The sequence below is a fragment of the Homarus americanus genome, unplaced genomic scaffold (assembly GCF_018991925.1).
Source record: "Homarus americanus isolate GMGI-L3 unplaced genomic scaffold, GMGI_Hamer_2.0 scaffold60615, whole genome shotgun sequence".
NCBI classification, from domain to species: Eukaryota; Metazoa; Arthropoda; class Malacostraca; order Decapoda; family Nephropidae; genus Homarus; species Homarus americanus.
Window position 1 is genome coordinate 723,099 of NW_024740045.1, and position 21,479 is coordinate 744,577.

The 21,479-nt window shown below is 40.3% G+C and overlaps 1 protein-coding gene across 1 annotated transcript in view; it reads right to left on the minus strand.

The window, feature by feature from the left end:
- LOC121875057 overlaps positions 1–12,158 on the minus strand; it is a 47,451-nt gene extending 35,293 nt beyond the window's left edge. The window contains exon 1 of the mRNA XM_042379405.1: positions 11,731–12,158. The gene's annotated coding sequence lies outside the window, so the exon portion shown is untranslated. The remainder of the gene's footprint in view (positions 1–11,730) is intronic.
- Between the last annotated feature and the right edge of the window lie 9,321 nt (positions 12,159–21,479).

Below are 21,479 nucleotides of genomic sequence, written 5' to 3' on the forward strand. Positions count from 1 at the left end.
CTGAGTGGGGTTGGTGGACAGTGGGAAGGGCTGAGTGGGGTTGGTGGACAGTGGGAAGGGCTGAGTGGGGTTGGTGGACAGTGGGAAGGCTGAGGGGGGCTGGTGGACAGTGGAAGGGCTGAGGGGTTGGAAAGGACAGGAAGGCCAGAGGAAGCCAGGACAGTGGAAGGGCTGAGGGGCTGGTGGACAGTGGGCTGAGGCAAGGTGGACAGTGGGAAGGGCTGAGTGGGGTTGGTGGACAGTGGGAAGGGCTGAGTGGGGCTGGTGGACAGTGGGAAGGGCTGAGTGGGGTTGGTGGACAGTGGGAAGGGCTGAGTGGGGTTGGTAGACAGTATCTACTCATTTATCCCCTCTGAGAGATTTTTTAGTTAAGTTAGACAGAAGACACAAGTTAATTCAGTTCAAAAACTTTACATTCTTTGGAGACAAGGGAACGCCACTGTACAAAAGGCCCTGAGGCATAGACACAACGTCAGGTACAATTGGCAGACTGAATGGTGTGGTGGAGACAATGGAGAGATGCAGTACAGTTTATAATCCTCGGTGTTGTGGGGAAGTCAGTGTGAAGCATAAGGCGTAAGAAACTAAAGTGAGAATCATGACAAAAGCCCCCCCCCCAAAACAAAAAAAAAATTAAGAAAAATGAAAACATTACTTCATTTTACCATCGCTCGAGGCACAGGTCACAACAATTTGTTAGCGGTTCTTTAGTCCTGATCTTTATTCACGTATTTTTTCCCTGTTACGTAGCTTTATTTCATTGACGTCTGCTTGTCTTGATGGTCAATGTTGCTGGTTAATGTTTCAGCTTGTCAGTGTATGTTTCCGTGTGAATACTGAGCGACATTTCTGTGGTAGAAGATAATCCGGTACAGTATTTTTATCTCCAGGCGACAGCGTAGAAGAGGTTCAGTTTTGCACATATTCACCGTTTCAAGAAGAATTATCCTCAATTTGATTTCTTTTTTGGGGTATTTAATCTCAACAGTTGAAGATTCCACCTCATAATTCACGATTATATATCCGCTCGTGTCCCTTGTTCAGGCGTCTTGTGTTCTATTCTCTCAACACAAGCACTTGCACTTTTATCTGAAGTTATACACAGGCGGCAACACCGTTTACACTTGCGTCACCTTTAACTCTGATAGATTTAATTTAAGATCTATAAACATTAGAAAAAAAAATAGATCCCATTTTTATTCCTCTTTTTTTTTACCATGTACTGTATAGTTAAACCACACTAATATACATGCTGCTTAATATCCCGACAGATATTAGTACAGACACCAACATTATACAACACACAACGCGGACTGACTTTGTGATGTTTTATGCACAGTTTCGATGCTATAGTGAAAATTTGTCTTTTTTGTCACTTGCGGCTATAATAATCTCCATAACTATATCTCCCAATCAGATAAATCCCTCGTACATAGATACAAACATTATGTCATGTAACAAAAACAACAACATAAGATTCGGGATTTCAGAGGATAGCAAAAATTAAATAAAAAATCACTTGTGGTTTACGGACTTAATGACTGCCTGTGTCGATGGAGAGCCTAACAGAGTATTTTACAATTAGTTCAATGATCCTTTTTGTAACTCTAACCAAATGATATTCTAGCCATCCAGTACAGTTATCGTCATTATAATTATGATTGTTGAGGGTCTTTTGATCTTACTTTGATCCCGTTTGTGGCATTGTCGTTCTCCACTATGATGAAATTACGTGTCTTTATATCTGTCTCTCTCTCCTGTACATATTACAACAGCGTAGTTACAAAGGAGTTAATTAATTTATTTTCCCATTGACTGTCCCTGCTGTCTCATTTGTGTATGATTTATAGATGGAGTTGGTCATTGTAGGAAGGCAAGGAGGGTTTTGCGTGTGTGTGTGTGTGTGTGTGTGTGTGTGTGTGTGTGTGTGTGTGTGTGTGTGTGTGTGTGTGTGTGTGTGTGTGTGTGTGTGTGTGTGTGTGTGTGTGTGTGTGTGTGTGTGTGTGTGTATGTGTGTGTGTGTGTGTGTGTGTGTGTGTGTGTATGTGTGTGTGTGTGTGTGTGTGTGTGTGTGTGTGTGTGTGTATGTGTGTGTGCATTTCAGTAGTAATGTGGACGATCAGAATTGAGTTAATGAGGTGTGTAGGGAAGAGTTTAATGAGGCAACACTAACAACGAGAAACAGAGGTAAATAACACAATTTATGTATGTCACGTAAAGTTCTTGTTTAGTGAAGAAATTTAAGACTTGGTGAACGATTCTTAACTGTTTGAGGGAGATATCTTGAAGTCAATCATCTGCAAGTGCTCAAGTACTCGTCTTCAGTCAATTAAGGACCTGTCATTAAAGGGTTAAATGATTCTCTTAAAGGATTCTAAGTCATCTTCAAGAGATTTAGGATCCTTGTACGAGTTGAATCACAAAGATACAACAACACTTAGAAGAAACTAGTTCCTTGACCTCAAAATCCAGTCATATGCTAATTGAGGTACCAGAGCTGGGATACTGTACGTCATTAGGTGGGAATGTGGAGGTGTGGTCGACAGGTGGGGTCACCACAACGAGTCGAGGGAGAGGCGTGACCAACATTTTGCGGCATCTAAGAGGTGTGTGTGTGTGTGTGTGTGTCAGTCACAAGTATCCGTAACACATCGGCTTTAAGTGTGCTTGTCGACTGTTCCACCAGGCAGAGTCTACATCCACGAGTGGTGTTGGTGGTGTTAATTCATGATATAATGTCTAATTCATCAGCCAGTAATGGTTCGGACGTCATTCAGAGCCGCGTGTGTGTGTACATCATCTCACCAATAGTGTCTTTGGCGTAATTCATAACATTTCTGACGTAATTTATAACATACTGTTGACTTAAAATATTTCTTGTGTTTTTTTTCGCGTAATTCATGACGTTTGTGGTGTTATTAATAACGTGTCAGTTACCTCTACTAGTCGCTGTTGTGAGGTCTCCCACCTACACCGTCCACAGCAGAGAGTAGTAGTAGTAGTAGTAGTAGTATAATAACGTTCTACGAGTATATCGATGTAGCTAACTGTTTGTGGGACAATGTTGAGTATTTATGATGCAATAAATTCATTGAAATATTGAAATGAAATAATGCTCAGCGATTACATTTAGTGTTTTGAAAAATAAAAAATAGGATATGATAAAATTCAACTTTGCAATATGTGTGTGTGTGTGTGTGTTTGATTGTCAGTCTTTATATAATTATGTGGCTGTGGTCGTGTCAACAGGACGAGTGAGAGAGAGGAAGTATCGTACAAATAATAAACGATGTCCAGCTGTGATAATTTTTGTGCAATCTACCAAATTAAATGTTGGTGTGTAGTGTCCTGCCTTCATTATTGTGAGTGAGATGTGTTCTTCACACTACTGTATTGATTATGTCTTTCAGGAGGGGGGGGGGAGGGGGAGCTTGAACTAACTCTCGATAAATACGTCTCTCTCTCTCTCTTGTTCACTCGATAAGTACCTCTCTCTCTCTCCCTCTCTCTCTCTCTCTCTCTCTCTCTCTCTCAATAAATACCTGTCATTTAAACAAGTACAAACCACAGGTAACAAACAGTATATGCAAAAAAAAACAAAAAAACAAATGAACGGGCATCGTAACAGAAACTAGTAAAGAAGGATAATAACCATGAAAATAAGTAAATAATAAGAAAAATAAAAAAAATCTGATAATCTAGCTCTCCCCTGTCCCATTCTCACCCTTGTAGCAGTAAGGAGGAGGTAAAACTACGTATAAGACTTGACGAAGGTGTAATGAGTCGGTCAGGTGAGATAAGCCCGACACCTGTCTGAATCTGAGAAGCATACGGGAATAGATTCATTACATCGGCTTTAAGTGTTGTGTGTGTGTGTGTGTGTGTGTGTGTGTGCTTGTACAGTGCATAGCTTCTGCCTCTACCCCTGTGTGTGTGTGTGTGTGTGTGTGTGTGTGTGTGTGTGTAATGAAAGAAGTATCGATTATCGTCACTCGTGGTACCTTCTACATACAGGTACAGTCCATACCCAGGTACCGTCCACACCCAGGTACCGTCTACACCCAGGTACCATCTACACCCAGGTACCGTCTACACCCAGGTACCATCTACACCCAGGTACCGTCCACACCCAGGTACCATCTACACCCAGGTACCGTCTACACCCAGGTACCATCTACACCCAGGTACCGTTCACACCCAGGTACCGTCTACACAGGTATTTAGATAGAATGAAGTGACACGTAGCATACCGAGGTTAGTGTTTATGTTAATGAATTCATGAGGACGAAATTAGCCTCATGGACTGAATTATTGGATGCTGTTGAAATTTGCTTTGTGTGCATGGCTTTGTGTGTGTGTGTGTGTGTGTGTGTGTGTGCATGGCTCTCTCTGTGTGTGTGTGTGTGTGTTGCATATGGATAACCTGTTTGTGTGTATAATCTGTAGATCTTTTACGATGTTTTCCACCTAAGTCGTACCTAAAGAGTGTAGAGGAAACATATGTACAAAAGTCGTGGATGGCGGAACGTAACTTTACACTGTGAGGCTGTGAGTTGGAGCCGAAAGATTCTAGCAGCTTTGGGTGCAGTTTTCTCCTCTCGCTCTATACGTGGCTCTGTTGCTTTTGTGTTCAGCCGTGTAAGGAATTATGGTGTTTTCATCTTGGTGTAAACTTGGTACGAGTGCGTGTTGGCTGTTATGTGGATGTGGATTTCATGTGGATGTGGGCTCCATGTGAATGTGGGTTTCATGTGGATGTGGGTTTCATGTGGATGTGGGTTTCATGTGGATGTGGGTTTAATGTGGATGTGGGTTTCATGTGAGTGTGGGCTACATGTGAATGTGGGTTTCATGTGGATGTGGGCTTCATGTGGATGTGGGTTTCATGTGGATGTGGGTTTCATGTGGATGTGGGTTTCATGTGGATGTGGGTTTCATATGGATGTGGGTTTCATGTGGATGTGGATCCGATTACATAAACCAACTTATCTCACTTGTTCAGTTCACCTTGACACGTAAGGTTAATCTTCAACATCTACAAAACGATAAAAAAAATGAATATATCTCTTACTTCTATAAACATTTGGGAGGCTATGGCAAAAGGCATCTTCATATCACCACTTTAATATATTTTTTAATAGTTGTTGATGTTTATTCATCACACAGGTAATGTTAATTAGGCATATTATCACCTGAGAGTCACCTGGAGACCTTACCTGACACTCATTATCTGTTGTTTTACCTTCGTTCAAGATGACAGTTAAATATCCTTGACTCTTACATTGGGTCTTATAAATATTGGCTTTAAAACTATGGTTGAATATTAAGAAGCATCGAAGTATCATAAATGGTTCATAATTTTAAAGAGCATTATAGCCCCTGAAGGGAGTTACAACGCCATCACTGCACAGGAAAGTCCACTATGAGTGACGATTGAGACAAATTACCTAATGGAGTAAAGGATTCGGCCAGAGCTTGATGTGTTGGCCGGTACCGCTACACCGCCTGAGAATGACGGAATATTTACTCTGCGCACACATAAAGCATTTATTGAACACAAGGCTGGGAAGCTTGTCAGGTAATTATAACTGGCCAGTAAATATATAAAACACTAGACTCTGGCTTATTCTAAATATAGCAAACAAACATAATATTACTGGAAATCCAAAATGACATTTGTGGAGATTATTTAAATCCCACAAATGATTATGCAGCCAGTATATATAGAGGTTCCGTGCAGCGGGGTCACACCAACGTAACATTGCTGAGAACATTGTGGACAACAACTGGTGTACACTTATTTTTGTTACTTAGGTGTGGACCGAATGCAAACATTGTCGGTAACATGTGATGGCTACTTTCTTAAAAGCAAAGTTGTGAAGAATTCTTGAAAGTGTTGGCGACATTAATTTTTGGGAATATTGTTGGTAGCAAAAATGTTTCTTTACCATTGAAGAGTGGAATGTTGGTAACACTGGTAGTCATCGATGGTATGGACTACAGTTAGCAACAGTGCCTGGTTGACGAGCAAAGAGTGAGGCAGATAGTACAATGATCCACGTTGAGGCAGCTGGGAGTGGAGTAAGGAGAGTGGTCTCTTGTTTATTGAGCTCTGTTACTCCCGCCCATTTGTGCTGTGAGTCTACAAACTAACACCACAAAAACATTTCACAAAAAACTGACGTGTGGAAGAAGATCTCAGATTCTATTGACAAAAAAAAGGAGTTGATGTTTTTACACGTATTTATGAAGAGATTGCCTGACGTGTGATAGGACAGATGATACACCTCATTAAGTTATCATAGTAGAGGCTCACATTTGGTAGGATACTATTTTTCGAAGCCGCGTGCGTGTGTGTTTGCGTGCTGTACGTGAAGTGTGTGTGTGTGTGTGCTGTGCGTGACGTATGTATGTGTGTGTGTGTGCGTGACATCTCTCTCTCTCTCTCACACATAAGTAGTACATAACAAACCTCAACTCTTTTGACACCTTCAGCACAGTCATGGCACCAGAGAAAGGAGTAAGATCAACAACTGATATACTAAAAAAAAAAAAACAGAAAGCGAGTATTGATAGAAGGGTTCTTGTACAGTATACCAATTTCCAAATCTTCCAGCCAGCGGAGATATTGAGAATGCTCAGTACACAGGAGGAAACAGTGAACGATTTATACCTTACAAAGACCTGTTAGCCGCCTCTCATGTGTGTACAATGTGTCTGAAGAGATTTACCAATAAAATGGATATGTAAGTCAATTTCACATAGCCGAGAGAACCAACAGAATTTATCATCACAATACCCACACTATTTATATTTTGTTTTGGAATTATATCAAACGTGAGAGGGTTATGAAATGCCTGGTTGGGTTGGGTTGGGTTGGGTTGGGTTGGGTTGGGTTGGGTTGGGTTAGGTTGGGTTTGGTTAGTGTATACCTCATCAGAAAGGTCTAGAATCAGGAAGTGTCTTGGTAATAAATGTAATATCATATTGGAAAAATAAAAGGTACAAGAAATTTGGGGATATCACGTCAAACAAGGGTCCCAATTTGTAAGTGGGTAGATTGGGGTATTCTTGTTGGTAACCCCCATTAGATTCTCTGTATTCTGAGTTGAAGAATAATTGTAATGTTTGTGGTGAGGGTGTAATAAAAACTAAAGGATATACCAAATGGACTCTATCCCCTAACCATCCCCCTTAAGCATATTCATGATCCAGTACAGTATAGTCTCTCGCCTCGTATCCCGATCCTGAAAACAATAGAGGTGGAATATCTGAAACAGTTCTTTGTTTATTTGTCCGTTTTTATACCGGGTGTTTTCCAAGCCTCATACTCACAGGAATATCAGCTATACAAACACCATCTTTTCGCCACCTATTGACATAACAGAGGTACAGTAGAGTGACCTACCTTATCCAAGTCAATATACAGGTAGATGTGAATTTCTTGTGCATTTATCGTGTCTTCCATTTCACTTTTTGGGTTGGTAGAGCTTGTAGTGTACTCGTCAATTCCTGGAAGTTTTAAGTCGATTATCCCTGGAAGTGATGAATACAATTGTGAAACGTTGACATGTGTGGTTCGCGGATTCCTGGAAACATCTTGTCTGTCAACTTCTTGAAACTCCAGGTTAAAGCCATGAAGAACGTCCATCGACTTGTAACTTTAACCAGCTATCGATCAATGGGGGGAGCTCATCCTTACTCTTTGAAAATTAGGCCCACAATTCTCTCCCTCATTAGTATAGAAATCATTTAAATTTGTGCTATTAATTTTTTGTTTTTAATATTTTTCCCGCCTTTAATATATGATCAGGTTTTGACGATTGTTTTTACTAGTTTATTAGTTTTTATTGTCTTATTTTTTAAGCGCTCTAAATACGGGGTCCTGTGAACAATTGTAATCTTAACATTGAGGTTCTGAGCTTCATACATGAGTCAGCTGCCTTTGGTACGACATAAGTAAAATTTAAAGGTCAAGAGAACGTAATCTATAAGAAGATTATTTCAAAGAGAAAAAATGTCGAGGCTGATGATGATCTGTGAAGACATTTTCTTTTGTAAAGGTTAAATATATTTTTTGTGGTATCTTAAATTATTAGTACAGAGTATTTTCAGGCTGAACTTTGTAAATATCTTAGTCATCATCGATCACAAAAATGTGTTATTGTGGAACATTATTGCTCTTGTGAACATCTGGGTTATTGCTTTCAGTTTTCTTTCAGCGGCCAAGAGCGACTTTTCCCTACTACCACCTTAACAAACTTCTTTCATTTGGAACTGCACTTGATAGAGATTGAATGTTTTAGTTAATTATATATAAAGTGTTTACTACTTGTTATTGGCTCTATCGGTCGAGTGGATATAGCGCTCGCTTCCTGTTCCATGGGACGTTGGTTCGATCCCCGGGCACTCCCAGTTCACCCAGCTGTAAATAGGTACCTAAGTTTATAACTTGGGGAAGTGAATGCGGTGTAGTGTGCTGTACCGGCCATGCTGCCTCCTTGTGTACCGAAGGTTTAGTGTACAGTGTGTTGCATCCACGTACAGTCAAGTCTATGGGAACCAGTATTACTTTTTACATTGACTCTTGTAGATTGATATCAAAATTCCATAAACTTCTAAGAAAAACACTCACACCACACCACACCCATCCACACACCCACACACCCATCCACACACCCACACACACACAAACAAAAGGTAATACATGCACCACACAAATGCTCGCCATTAAAAGAACAAAGGGAAAAATCTACCTCCCATGCGAGAATACTCGTGTTCACAGCTCCACACGCTCGCCTTTTTAAAGTCCTCTTCCCGCTGCTCTAACATTTTATAGTTTGCTCTGGGCTCTGAGTGGCTGTCGAAGTGTCGGTTATTTTTTCACTCTCTGTAAATACTTTTTTTTCTCCTAATTTTGTGTATTCATTCGTTTACTTTTCACATTTCCGGTATTAGTAAAGTAATCGGAAAGTTAATTATATTTTTTTGTTTAGAATATTTTTTACTTTATATATTCATAATGCTTCTAATGATACTTTATTCTATGCAGTGACGAGATACAAAAATAATAAATAATAATAATTGGGTTACAAGTATATTTTTGAAATGACTTATATTGATCCAGTAAAGTGACAGAACTGTAATACTACCCGACGTTGATTTGCTCTTAACTGGTATCAAATATTCCTCAGATGATAACCACATGTGTCGATCTCTCTCAATCCTGTTGGGTAAATATAGTGTTGTGATATAAAAAGTAATCACGCAACTCTTTCTGCTTCACACACAAACACCAAACAAATTTATATACAAAACTACAATATTTATTTCTAGGTTGATTACAAAGTATTTTTAGAATGGAGAACAAAAAATAATGAAAATGAACTTCATAGTGGTTATTAATACTTAAATTTGTTTCACCAAAAAACAATTTACGTAGAATTTTACGACATAGGTATACCTTTGGTTCTACAGTTACATGCATGGTTAAACAGCTAGGCCAAGTAGGTGCTATGTTCTGGAGTCTGGTACAACATAAAATACCACCCTTCCCCCTCCTTATCCCATCAACCTCCCCTCCCCCTCTTGACCTCCCCCTTTCCCCCCTCGACCTCCCCCTTTCCCCCCTCGACCTCCCCCTTTCCCCCCTCGACCTCCCCCTCCCCCTTTCCCCCCCTCGATCTCCCCCTTTCCCCCCTCCCGGCCTCGATCTCCCCCTTTCCCCCTCGACCTCCCCTTTCCCCCTCTCGACACCCCTTTTCCCCTCTCGGCCTCCCCTTTCCCCCTCTCGACCTCCCCTTTCCCCCTCGACCTCCCCCTCTCCCCCCCTCGGCCTCCCCCCTTTCCCCCTCGACCTCCCCTTTCCCCTCGGCCTCCCCCTTTCCCCCCTCCGGCCTCCCCCTCTCCCCTTGACCTCCCCTTTTCCCCCTCGACCTCCCCTTTTCCCCTCCTTGACCTCCCCTTTCCCCCCTCGACCTCCCCCCTTTCCCCTCGACCTCCCCTCCCCCCCTGACCTCCCCTCTCCCCTCGGCCTCACCCTCTCCCCTCGCCTCCCCCTTTCCCCCCTCGACCTCCCCCCTTTCCCCCTCGGCCTCCCCCCTCTTCCCTTTCCCCCCTCGACCTCCCCTCTCCCCCCTCTACCTCCCCCTTCCCCTCGACCTCCTCCTCCCCTCACCCCCATAAGTTGCATTAACGCTGCCATTACATTACTGACATTCAACCAACATACATGTCCTTGAGTGTATGTCTGTATGTCCCTTTGTGGAGTGTGAACTGTCTCGAACAAAGGAAGACCAGACAGCGGTGATAAAAGATGCATCACCAGGCACTTTTGTTCACTGGCTAGGCTGCGACAACGTTGGCTACCACACTGTTCAATCAATACACTACATTTGGTATATCTCTGAGCTGTATTGTTGAGTTGAACTAACATGTGTAACCTAACCTAAACTAGCCTCACCTAACCTGACCTAGCCTCACCTAACCTGACCTAACCTAGCCTCACCTAACCTAACCTAAACTAGCCCCACCTAACCTAACCTAAACTAAACTAGCCTCACCTAACCTGACCTGACCTAGCCTCACCTCACCTAACCTAGCCTCACCTAACCTAAACTAGCCTCCCCTAACCTGACCTGACCTAGCCTAACCTAACCAAATTGTTGTACTGTATTGTGTATATGTAGAGTTGAACTAACGTGTCTAACCTAATCTAACCTAACCTAACCTATCGTAACCTCCATATAACGGATTTTTTCTATATGTGATCCGTTAAATGGGGGTTTCGCATGTAACGGATCCTCGATATAACGGACTTTTCTCACCATATAGTCCGTTAAATGGAGGTTTCACTATAGTAGTTTAATGTTAACGAAATTATTTAATAATCAAAGTGAATTTTTTCGTATTGAATGTTGACGAAAGAGATGCAAAGAAGTAGGTAGAGATATAAGAGAAAACAGATAATGGAAGAGGATGATAAAGAGTTAACGTATAATGTGATAATTTATTTACCTTTTACTATACAGTTTAGATTTATTCCATTAGGGTTTAAATTCCTTGTGTTATATAATACATAGGCATAATCTTTTGAATGCTCCTCTATTCATTGTAAATATATGATGGTCATTATTAAGATTAGTATGGCGATTATTCACGATAATGAACAGCTTTTGTAATCTCTACCCGGTTACATTCTGTTGTCTGTTTGGTTAGATTTATAAAAAAAAAATAAAACTATCCTATTGTATTAGTCCATTTTTTGTCATATTCTTATAATATTTTATTTTTTCTCTCAACACAACATTTGTCATATTTTTCACATTTTTCTATCAAACTCTTCTTTAATAGTATTAGTCATTTTTGTATTCTCACTGATGTATCTTAAAAAAACACAAGATTAATTTTTTAAGTAGTTCGCCTGTAGGGTTGACATGGAGTGGTCTACAGGTTTTATCTAATTTTGAGCAGTTCAGTCACGTCTTGGCATTGGGGAGAGAGTGGACGAGTCATCCTGTGAAACTAGTCTTGGTTTTTATTTAGTAGCGCCACTGAGCCACTGAATCATGAAGTGTGTGTGTGTGTGTGTGTGTGTGTGAATACGACCACTGTTATCCCTCAGTAATAATAATAATAATTAGAAATAATAGTAATAATGATAATAATAATAGTAATAATAATAACTAATAATATATCAGTGAAAATAACAACAACAGGTACAGTACTTACCACCTAAACACTGACTACTGACGATGGTGTCGGGTGTGGAGGAGCTTCCTTTGTTTCCTCCTGGCGAAGGTAATCAGCCGCTTCCGTCCAAATAAAGTTAATTGTCAGCGTTATGGTTCTTCCAGCTCATTGTCCCCACCATCAGCTAAGATTCCCCTCCCTCTCTCTCTCTCCAAATTTTAGAGTTTTTTAACGATTCGATTAGGTTGATTAGGGGAACTTTTCACTCTTCTTTGTTGATCAATCTATATAAGTTCCAGTAAGTCGTTTAACATTTAATAAAACCACGCGTTAGATTGATAATCAATAGGTAGGAATATCTAAAAAAATAAATAATAAAGTTGCCTTATTTATGAACACAAATTTGATACATTGTCACTGAGGGAGATGTATGAGTGAGGGTATTAGTGTGTGTGTGTGTGTGTGTGTGTGTGTGTGTGTATATGACCGCGCCTCACTCATACCCTACACCACCACCACCACCACCACCACCACCACCTGTTGCCCCCCTTGCCACCTTACCTCTTGCCTAATAATCTGGATATAAGGCCAAATTTATCTTTTACTAAGAGATAAAAGTCTAGTTATAAAAGTATCTACCATCCTTCATTAGCCATAACACCTGACACTCAACATAACGTCACTGTTGATAGATGCTGGCTAACCCAAGTTCACTGCCCATATGTGTGTGTGGGGCTTCTACCGGGGGGGTGGGGGGTAGAGGGAGGATGGTGGTCGATCTGAGCAGCGCGCACAACACAACCACTCACTACAGTACCTGGCGTCACACTGAACTACCTACCTACCTACCTGCCTGCCTGCTGGGCCATCCTTCCCTCCCTCCCTCCCTCCCACGACCCCACCACCATCATGCGCAACACACAATAACACTCGTTGTGTAGTTGTCTTTTTTTAGCCACACTTTACCGTGGCATGTCGCAGCTAATCTACATGTTCCTTACATTGAGTGGTAAACGTTTTTGTGGAGTTAGTTCGCCACTTGATTTGTATTTGATCTATATTTATTTCCTTTATATGAACTTGGGTAAACTTGAAGATCAGATCAGACACAAAAAATCTCTTCGAGCAAGTAATTAACATTCAACAATGTATATAAGTGTATTAAGTAATGCGTTCAGCGTCCAGTACACAGCCGCCATGCCCGGATAAGCAATAAAACAAGAATGACAAACGGAGTAAACTAGTGAGTAATCTATCGAACGCGCTTCGTGAGGCATCAGGAGACGTGACATTAGATGTTGAATAATAGCTTCTGGTAACAACTGGTGCCACCAAACCTTGTAGTGTTGTATACAATAGTCAGATGGATCTCTTGTGTTTGGTATTATACACTTCACGCGGTCAACTTAGAGCGATGATGGTAAATATCGCTTTAGTTTACACCTGTGTTGATATTAACTCCTGTTAAATAAAGTACAAACAATACAAAGCAGAAGTTGATAATGTTTATATCATTATATTTAATATTATTTTGCTGTTATCCGTTTAACAAAATTGCGTAAAAATTTATCAAATGGATTCACAAATAAGCTCTAGATACACTTCTCGTGGACTATAATAATGATAATAATAATGATAATGATAATAATAAAAATGATAACAATAATAATAATAATAATAAACTGTAATTTTGTTCGTATTTTATAACTTGGAAACACACAAGTAGCGCCAGAATGCATAAACAGACAAAAACATACATACATACATACATACATATACACACACACCCACACCCACACACACACACACCCACACACACACACACCCACACACACACACTCGAAAAACCAAACCTCGACTTCAAAAAATATTTACACCATCAGAAGCGCTGTACGTGTGTGTGTTGCTGACCGAGTCAAAGTGATTCACATTAAAAAAAAAAGTAATGGAAAGTTGTTTTTTATTTATTCTTGTAGCGAGTATCATGCTGTAGCTCTCAACATCTTTTTTTTGTCTATTTTATTTGCTGGTTTTAACTTTTTTTATTTTTTATGTTTCTTTTAATAGAGAAAGACTATGTATGTGTTTGTGTTTTATTTTGCGACTGGTAGTGGAGTGGAGATCAAGCCTGGGAACTTTTTATTATTATTATTATTATTATTATTATTATTATTATTATTATTATTATTGATGTGTTATTGTTGTTGTTGTTTTGTTGTTGTTGTTCTTCCTAATTGCTCAATACTCTCTTCTTTACACTTTGAATCTTTCTCCATTTCTCCATTGATTCTCCCTCCCTCTCTTTATTGAATCTTCCTCCCTCTCCCCTTTAAACTCTCTCTCTCTCTCTCTCTCTCTCTCTCTCTCTCTCTCTCTCTCTCTCTCTCTCTTCTTTAAGCCTCTCGCTCTTCCTCTCTTTAAACCCTCCTCTCTCTTCCTTGAACTTTCCTCTCCATAAGACTTTCCCCCTCTATCACTCCCTCAAATATCTCTCACCCCTTCTCGTTATCTCTCCTCTCCTCTCCTCTTTTCCTTCCTATTAATTATTTCCCATTCTCTTCCATTATTGCATTTATTCCTTGTTAATATTTACGAAGCTCCACGGGGACATAGAAAACATTAATCGCTTTTACATTAGAATAAATATGATACGCGATGCTTTTGTTATTGAAATTTCGGTTCATAATACAATTTGGGAGGATTGATAAATAATTCATTTGTAAATCTCATTCCCAATAACTCTAATGCATTTTGGTCTATTTACATAAAATATATATATATATATATATATATATATATATATATATATATATATATATATATATATATATATATATATATATATATATATATACGTATACTGAATTTATATACGGACGTATGCCCGTTCAGCTTATAGAGAATATATACTTTCAATATAGCTTATTTATATAGGGAATATAATTATTTTTTTTTAAACTCAATATGTGTTATTAAATGTGTGTGTTTCTAATGTTTTGGCCGGTTTATACGTTTGAACATTATGATGGCTATAGAGATATTGAATTACTCTACGGCGAAAACTGGCATAGATGTAGTATTTTATACTGTGTGTGTGTGTGTGTGTGTGTGTGTGTGTGTGTGTGTGTGTTCTGTGGCTGCCTGTGGTGTAATGGTCAGCATGCTCTCCTCGCAAGCGATCGGACCCGGGTTTGATCCCCGGGCAGGGTGAAACTATGGGCTAATTTCTGTACGCCATTTGCCTCTGTCTACCCAGCAGTAATTGGGAACCTGGATGTTAATAAATTTACGGATCGTGTTCCGGGGTAATGGTTAGCCAGTGCAGTTGGCGAGTTGTCCGGTCTTCTTGGACTATCCCTTGACACTGGGTCATACACCTCGTTAACTCAGGGTGTGGTTGTTGTGTGGTGACAGCTTCTACACCTTAAACAAATTCACACCTAGGTGTGTGTGTGCGTCTGTGTAGGTGTGTGTGTTTTGAGTGTTTTGGATGTTGACCATTAAAAATATATATTTCCCGAGTGTTTATTATAAAAACACCGACGGAGTGGATGAAGGGGTGGTTCTGAGGGGCAAGAGAGGCTGGTTGAAGCTTGGAGTTCATCATACGAAGCCAATTACAATATGTCACCTGGTCATAAAGAGATATATATATCACCTAATATGTATTATTTACAGGTATACTGTCATCAGATTGTATGAAGCATTTAACGTTGCAACATATTTAACAAATGTAACACATATTCCGGGAAATGTTAAAAAAATCAGTTTTATCAAGTTAATCATCAGATTTAACGGAGGTGTAGTAAAATATGTTATGATATTAAACATATTAAACACTAAATATGACAACATTTTAAAGGTTAAGTTAGGTTATGGAATTACCTCTGGTCTTGAGAGAACTTAAGGAAGATAAGTACAGCTATGGATAAGAATGTCTACAGCTATCAGAGTTAGAGCTGAAGGTCAGGCTATTGACACCCTCTCTTAACTTATATTCCGTACATGTCAAGTATCATTAATCATGGGGTATTATTATTAAACCTTCAGATGGAATAAGAGGAGAACAAAATATTATGTTTTACTTCAGTTTCTTAGCGTAAAACAATACACACGACGGAGAACAGCATTTAATACCAGGCTCCAGAAGGTATGCTAAATAAAATGATGTAAAATATAACACGAAAGAGGATCATGGAGTAAATAAAGACCATGAGAATATTTCAGTGTATCTATTTCTTCAGGAGGAATGTTATTGAAATAGCTTTACAAAGAATGTACAGCTTCATGGTTACAATTAGAAGACTCGATGCATAAGTGACGTGTTACCCTTTACTTAAATAGATTGAGTCAGTTCAGTAAAGGTTCTCTGTAGTTACAAGAGGCGATGATTAAATTACTGGTTTATTTAAGGTATGTAACCAGCCCTCCCTCCTCCTCCCCCCCAAAGACAAAACACAGAAACCATAATTTTCTTTTGTCAGTGTTGATGATTTTTTTTTCAATAATAAATATTGAAAATAGAGATGCCAACTTATATTTGGTAATATAGAATAAAATTTCACGATAATATTAATATGTGTTTCTATGTCAGACATCCACTGGAATAAGGTTAATCCCCTCAGTTGAGTGTCCAGAGAATTTCGCAAAGGCTAAAAAACCACAAATCCATATTTTATACAGTATGGCGCCACACAAGGCTGGTCCGTGGAAGGTGACGTTGTCGTGTGAACACAGCTCAGTTATTTTGGTCTTCGTACTAAAGACCTTGACATATAACTCGGCTGTGAAAGACAACTGGGAGGTTTGTATCCATCAGGGCAAGACACTTATGGAAACACACTTCAGAGTTCGATACCAAGACTGATCTCTGATTTAATGATCTGAAATTCTAATATTAACATCAGTAATTCTTGACCTCTGACCTTCGACCCTGGAGTGAGGTACTGACTTCACTCACACGACAAAGGTTGGCAGCTCTTTAAAGGGGAATTCAACACACAGAAGCTAAACAAACACAAACAAGAAATAAACAGATGTTATAAGACCATGCACAGTATCTCTTAAATAATTCCTCTGATAATTTAGTCCTGGCAATGAGAGATAATTCACTCTATACTGTACTCTACTGTAGTGTGTTTTACTGACATATATTCTGTAAGTGTTGAAACTACAGATAACTCCTTGTTACTTATGTAGTTATAACTCCGTATTTATTAAGCAAGGATATAAATGCGTAGGTCAAAACACAAATTATGCTCAGTGATTTACCGTATACTAAGGTGGTATTCCCAGCTTGTGCTACGGGTCTGAGGGAGTCTATCCATATTGACTAGTTTTTTTTTCACTCCTTTACGCAACTCTCACATAATCTAGGGGTGATAGAAGGACAGTCTGGGGTCTCAATATGTTGTATTTTTATGACCCAATAAATAACTGATGTATTTATACATATATCGAATTGTTAATAAAATGTAATAGACAATAAAAACAGATCCATTTTACACTCCACGGTAGGTGAATTGTTCGTGACATGAGCGTCCATATTATATCAATTAATCTATAAGATCATTATGTAAACTTAAAGCTTGTAAAGCATCACTGTTGCCGGACCAGCAGGTAATGAGTGAGGTGAGGCAACAGGGCGGTGGTTGGCGAGTGTACAGTAGCAGACAAAAGTTCGTAGACTCCGATCTGGAATATGAACATTAAATCTATGAGCTTTTCAGTCCAAAGTTTCATAAACAAGTTCCCCTATTTACCAACAGATGGCGCACTTCTGTGAGTAGTTTTAGTGCACAGTATGTGCGTGCGTGTGTGCGCGTGCATGTAGGTTCACGTGTGTGTGTGTGTGTGTGTGTGTGTGGATATCTAACAGAGCGGATCATTTTGGTTATAATTACCCATGTGAACACTATTATCTCAGCATGCGGCAAAATACATCTATATTACGTACAGTATATGATGTGTTTATAAGTACAGATTGATCAACGGTAAATAACGAAGATGTGTGTGTGTGTGTGTGTGTGTGTGTGTGTGTGTGTGTGTGTGTGTGTATGTGTGTGTGTGTGTGTAATATATAACAATGTTTCAGCCGTCATTAACATACACTCCACGTACTAACACTGAAGTGAACCGTCTTGGTTCTGAGGACTACGGGTCAAGTACAGAGAGCATTATATGGAGTGTTTTGTCGTATTATAAATGTTTTTATTATTACTACTACCACTATTACTACTACTACTGATACTACTATTTCCACTACTAATGATACTACTACTACTATTACTACCACCACTACTACTGATACTTCTACTTCTACTATTACTACTTTTTTTTCGTGGCCTCCAGCCGCCCCAATAGCCACACTTTCGCCGCCATTTTAATACCTTAAAATTAAATATCCTGATACATAAGTAGCTATCATAGCTGTGTTGAGTTAGTTGAGCCGCAGATCTATGCGGTATTCAGTGATTGTAGCCTCAAAGTCAATAACTGCGACCGTTGTCGGCTTTGGGGACGAATATCTCGTTTCCCTGAGGCAGAAGAATGCAGACCTAAACAGAGAGGACAGTCGATATCTCAACCAGGCTACGACATAATTTCTGGGCGGCTGTTTCTGTTTGGATAACATCTCCAGTCTTGCATAGAAATATCTTAAACTTTGTCCCATCCCGCCAGAGGTTGTGAACACCAGATGAGTGAAGCTGCCCCTATGCCCTTATCTTGTCGTTCTCGTTCCTCCTGTGTGCAGCATCGAGAGCTAAGTTACGGTTACATGCGGCCATGGGATAAAAAATTCTGATGTCGAAGAAGGCTCGCTGTCCCCGCGTCCAGAATCCTCGAGCACTGACGTCAACACGGGCTTTGTTGGATGTGTTTGAAATCCTATGTTGGAAATTCTCACCGTCCAATGGAAAGAGGGTCGGTTCTTCCCTGACTCGTGGCAGATTTCCTTCAACATATTTGCTGTGAGATCCCTTACTTCGTCCTGCCTCATGTATATGAAGCCCCTTTTCTTGCACACCATGGCGTGATCGACGTCATAGGAAGAGCCACACACGCATTGGGAGGGCAAACCTTCTACTGGCCTACCATACCTTAGAGCAGGGGTCACCAAACTACGGCCCGCGGGCCGAATCCGGCCCGCGACGTCAGTTCATCAGGCCCGCCGACGGTACTTGAATTTGCTTGATAAAACGTATGGAACACGAGACGTTGTGATACAATTTAAATTTAAATATTATGTTTAGAATACTAGGAGATCTTCACGCGTGCGGAGACCTCCTGACTGCTTAACATGGAATGCTAAACTTAGTTTTTCGTCTTTTTTCCCAGAGCTTTCGTTCTGGCTTGCAAGTATTGAACAGAATGATTATGCGGCCCGCGCTCGTCATTCTTTCAGTTATCCGGCCCACTGTGAAAAAGTTTGGTGACCCCTGCCTTAGAGCATTGGCATCTGTAAATTCTTGTTTATTGAGACTAAAACCATTTGCCCTTATCGGTAACGCAGTTAACCAGTTCGAGGCGCCCACCTCCTGCGCTATAGCTACTTTTTTTTTCAAATTCTCTGGTACTTGCAGCAACAGTTGCTGCAACTTATCACTTTGGCCGTGCTGTCGTTCTGTCGTAATGGACCTTCGAATCTTGTTTACTTCACTGGTATCCACCTCCCCTGTTGCGTTCAAAGCTATTATGTGGTCCGTGAGGGCTGCCGTGAGCTTAACTGAGTTTTGATGTTCAGTGGCAGCAATCTCCTCTGGATTGGTCGATCCCATTCCTCCCAGTCTCGGTGGTAGTGCAAGGAGTGATCTTTCTGCTGGGGTTAAGTGAGGGTGTTTCACTAATTTAGGAATGAAATTGACGCTGATAGCTTCTTCCAGGAATAGTGCGCATCAGGTAGTTCCAGCGATGCTTGACTCCATGGGTGAATGCTGCAAAAGCCGCATGTGGCTCTGTGTTAGCAATCTCAGACAGAGCTTGGATTTTCCTAACCCACTCATTCACCTTTCCCGTTACGTACTTGGTCTTGAAGTCCGTCGTGCCGATTACTGCACCTAGGTGTCTTTGGCCATCCTTTGTTATTTTGACCTCACTTCCACCTAACATCTCCATTGCCCGTTCATAATGTTATGGCTTCACAATGAGGAAGGACTTGCTGGCGTTTGGGGTACCCTATTTGTGGGCCTCGTGATGTTACCAGGTCCCACCACTTTTTGATGTCCTCCACTTTTCCTGCTCCTGTAAGGTCATCAGCATACGCCACTTGCTTGACCTCAGTTGTTTCAAATTTTACTGTGTGTTGGAGCACGGATAGGCCCATTGCGTACGTTGCCATTGCACCAGGGTCCCCTGCGTTGTTCCCTTGGTTGACTGTATGAAGGCATTACCTCTTAGAACTTTGTTGTTTACTATATAGAGGTCTGATGGATTCCTATAGGAGTTTTCAACATACATTGCAAAGCTTGGACACTTGATCTTGATGTTGTGCAGTGCGGCCTCTCTCTCCGTCTCCTACCCCCCCACCCTCTCTCCGTCTCCTGCTCCCCTCTCCGCGTCTCCTACCTCCCCTCTCCCTGTCTCCTACCCCCCTCTCTCACCGTCTCCTACCCCTCTCTCTCCGTCTCCTGCCCCCCCTCTCCCGTCTCCTGCCCCCCCCCTTCTCCTCTCATCGGGGCTGCCTTTTAATAACCATTAATATAAACTTTTATTATGGCAAAGTGATATAGTTCATGTTAGGAAAATCTATTCCTGTCTTCCAGAATGTTTCAGCGTCGTACCGTTGTAAAGTCTGAGGTACAGTAGATGTCCAGACTTTCCCGGGAAAGATTATATCAGATAGTAAAAGTTAGTTTTCCGGCGATATTTTTGTCTATTATGTTAATGAAGAATGTTGTTCGAGATATGTAAAAACACAAAACAATCACCTTGTAATCAGGTTATACATAAGTTATCCATTATCATGATAAAACACATTTTCTGTAGAAGATAGAAACCATTTTCTCTTGTTGTATTCATGAGTAACTAGTGTAAGGCTTTGTAAGGAGAGAGATTTGGAACACAATTTGGACACACACAAAACTGTATTTTTGCATGCGTATTGGTAGATGTACTGTACACATACGTTGAACCGCACAACTACAAAGGACAAACATATCCTGTTTTTATATAATATTTTGGTTACCCATCTACAAGCATGAAACCGTTTTCTATAATAACTGAAATCTTCGTTTTCTTCTATTATATATATACAGTTAACATTTTTAAAGTAGTTGAGATGGTCATTTAATTTTTTCATTTGTTCAGTGTTGTACCATACAGGATTAAAATGAAGAACTGTATTGTGTAAGGGATGGAATATAATATAGTATGGAAGTCTTGTATAATGTAGGAGTTTTTTTAGCTCTTCAGTATTGACATCGTTACCATGGGAACAGTTGTCTCTGTCTATTATTTTTAAATGAGATAATTCAATTTCTTTTCTTAACTTATTTGTGAGGTTTTATTAGTTTCCTACCTTGACGATTAATTACACACACACACACACACACACACACACACACACACACACACACACACACAGATGTACAGCGTGAATGATTTATCGTTATGTCGACGAGCAAAATGTCATTTATTGTCCCTGGGTTAACTCTACTATCCATCCAGGTTAGCGGGACAATCCTCTTCTTCGTTAACCATTTCCGGTACCTTGACTCCCACCTGTCCACCACCGCGGATATCGATGAAGAGATCTGACATCGGATAAAATGTACATCTCCGTCCTTTGG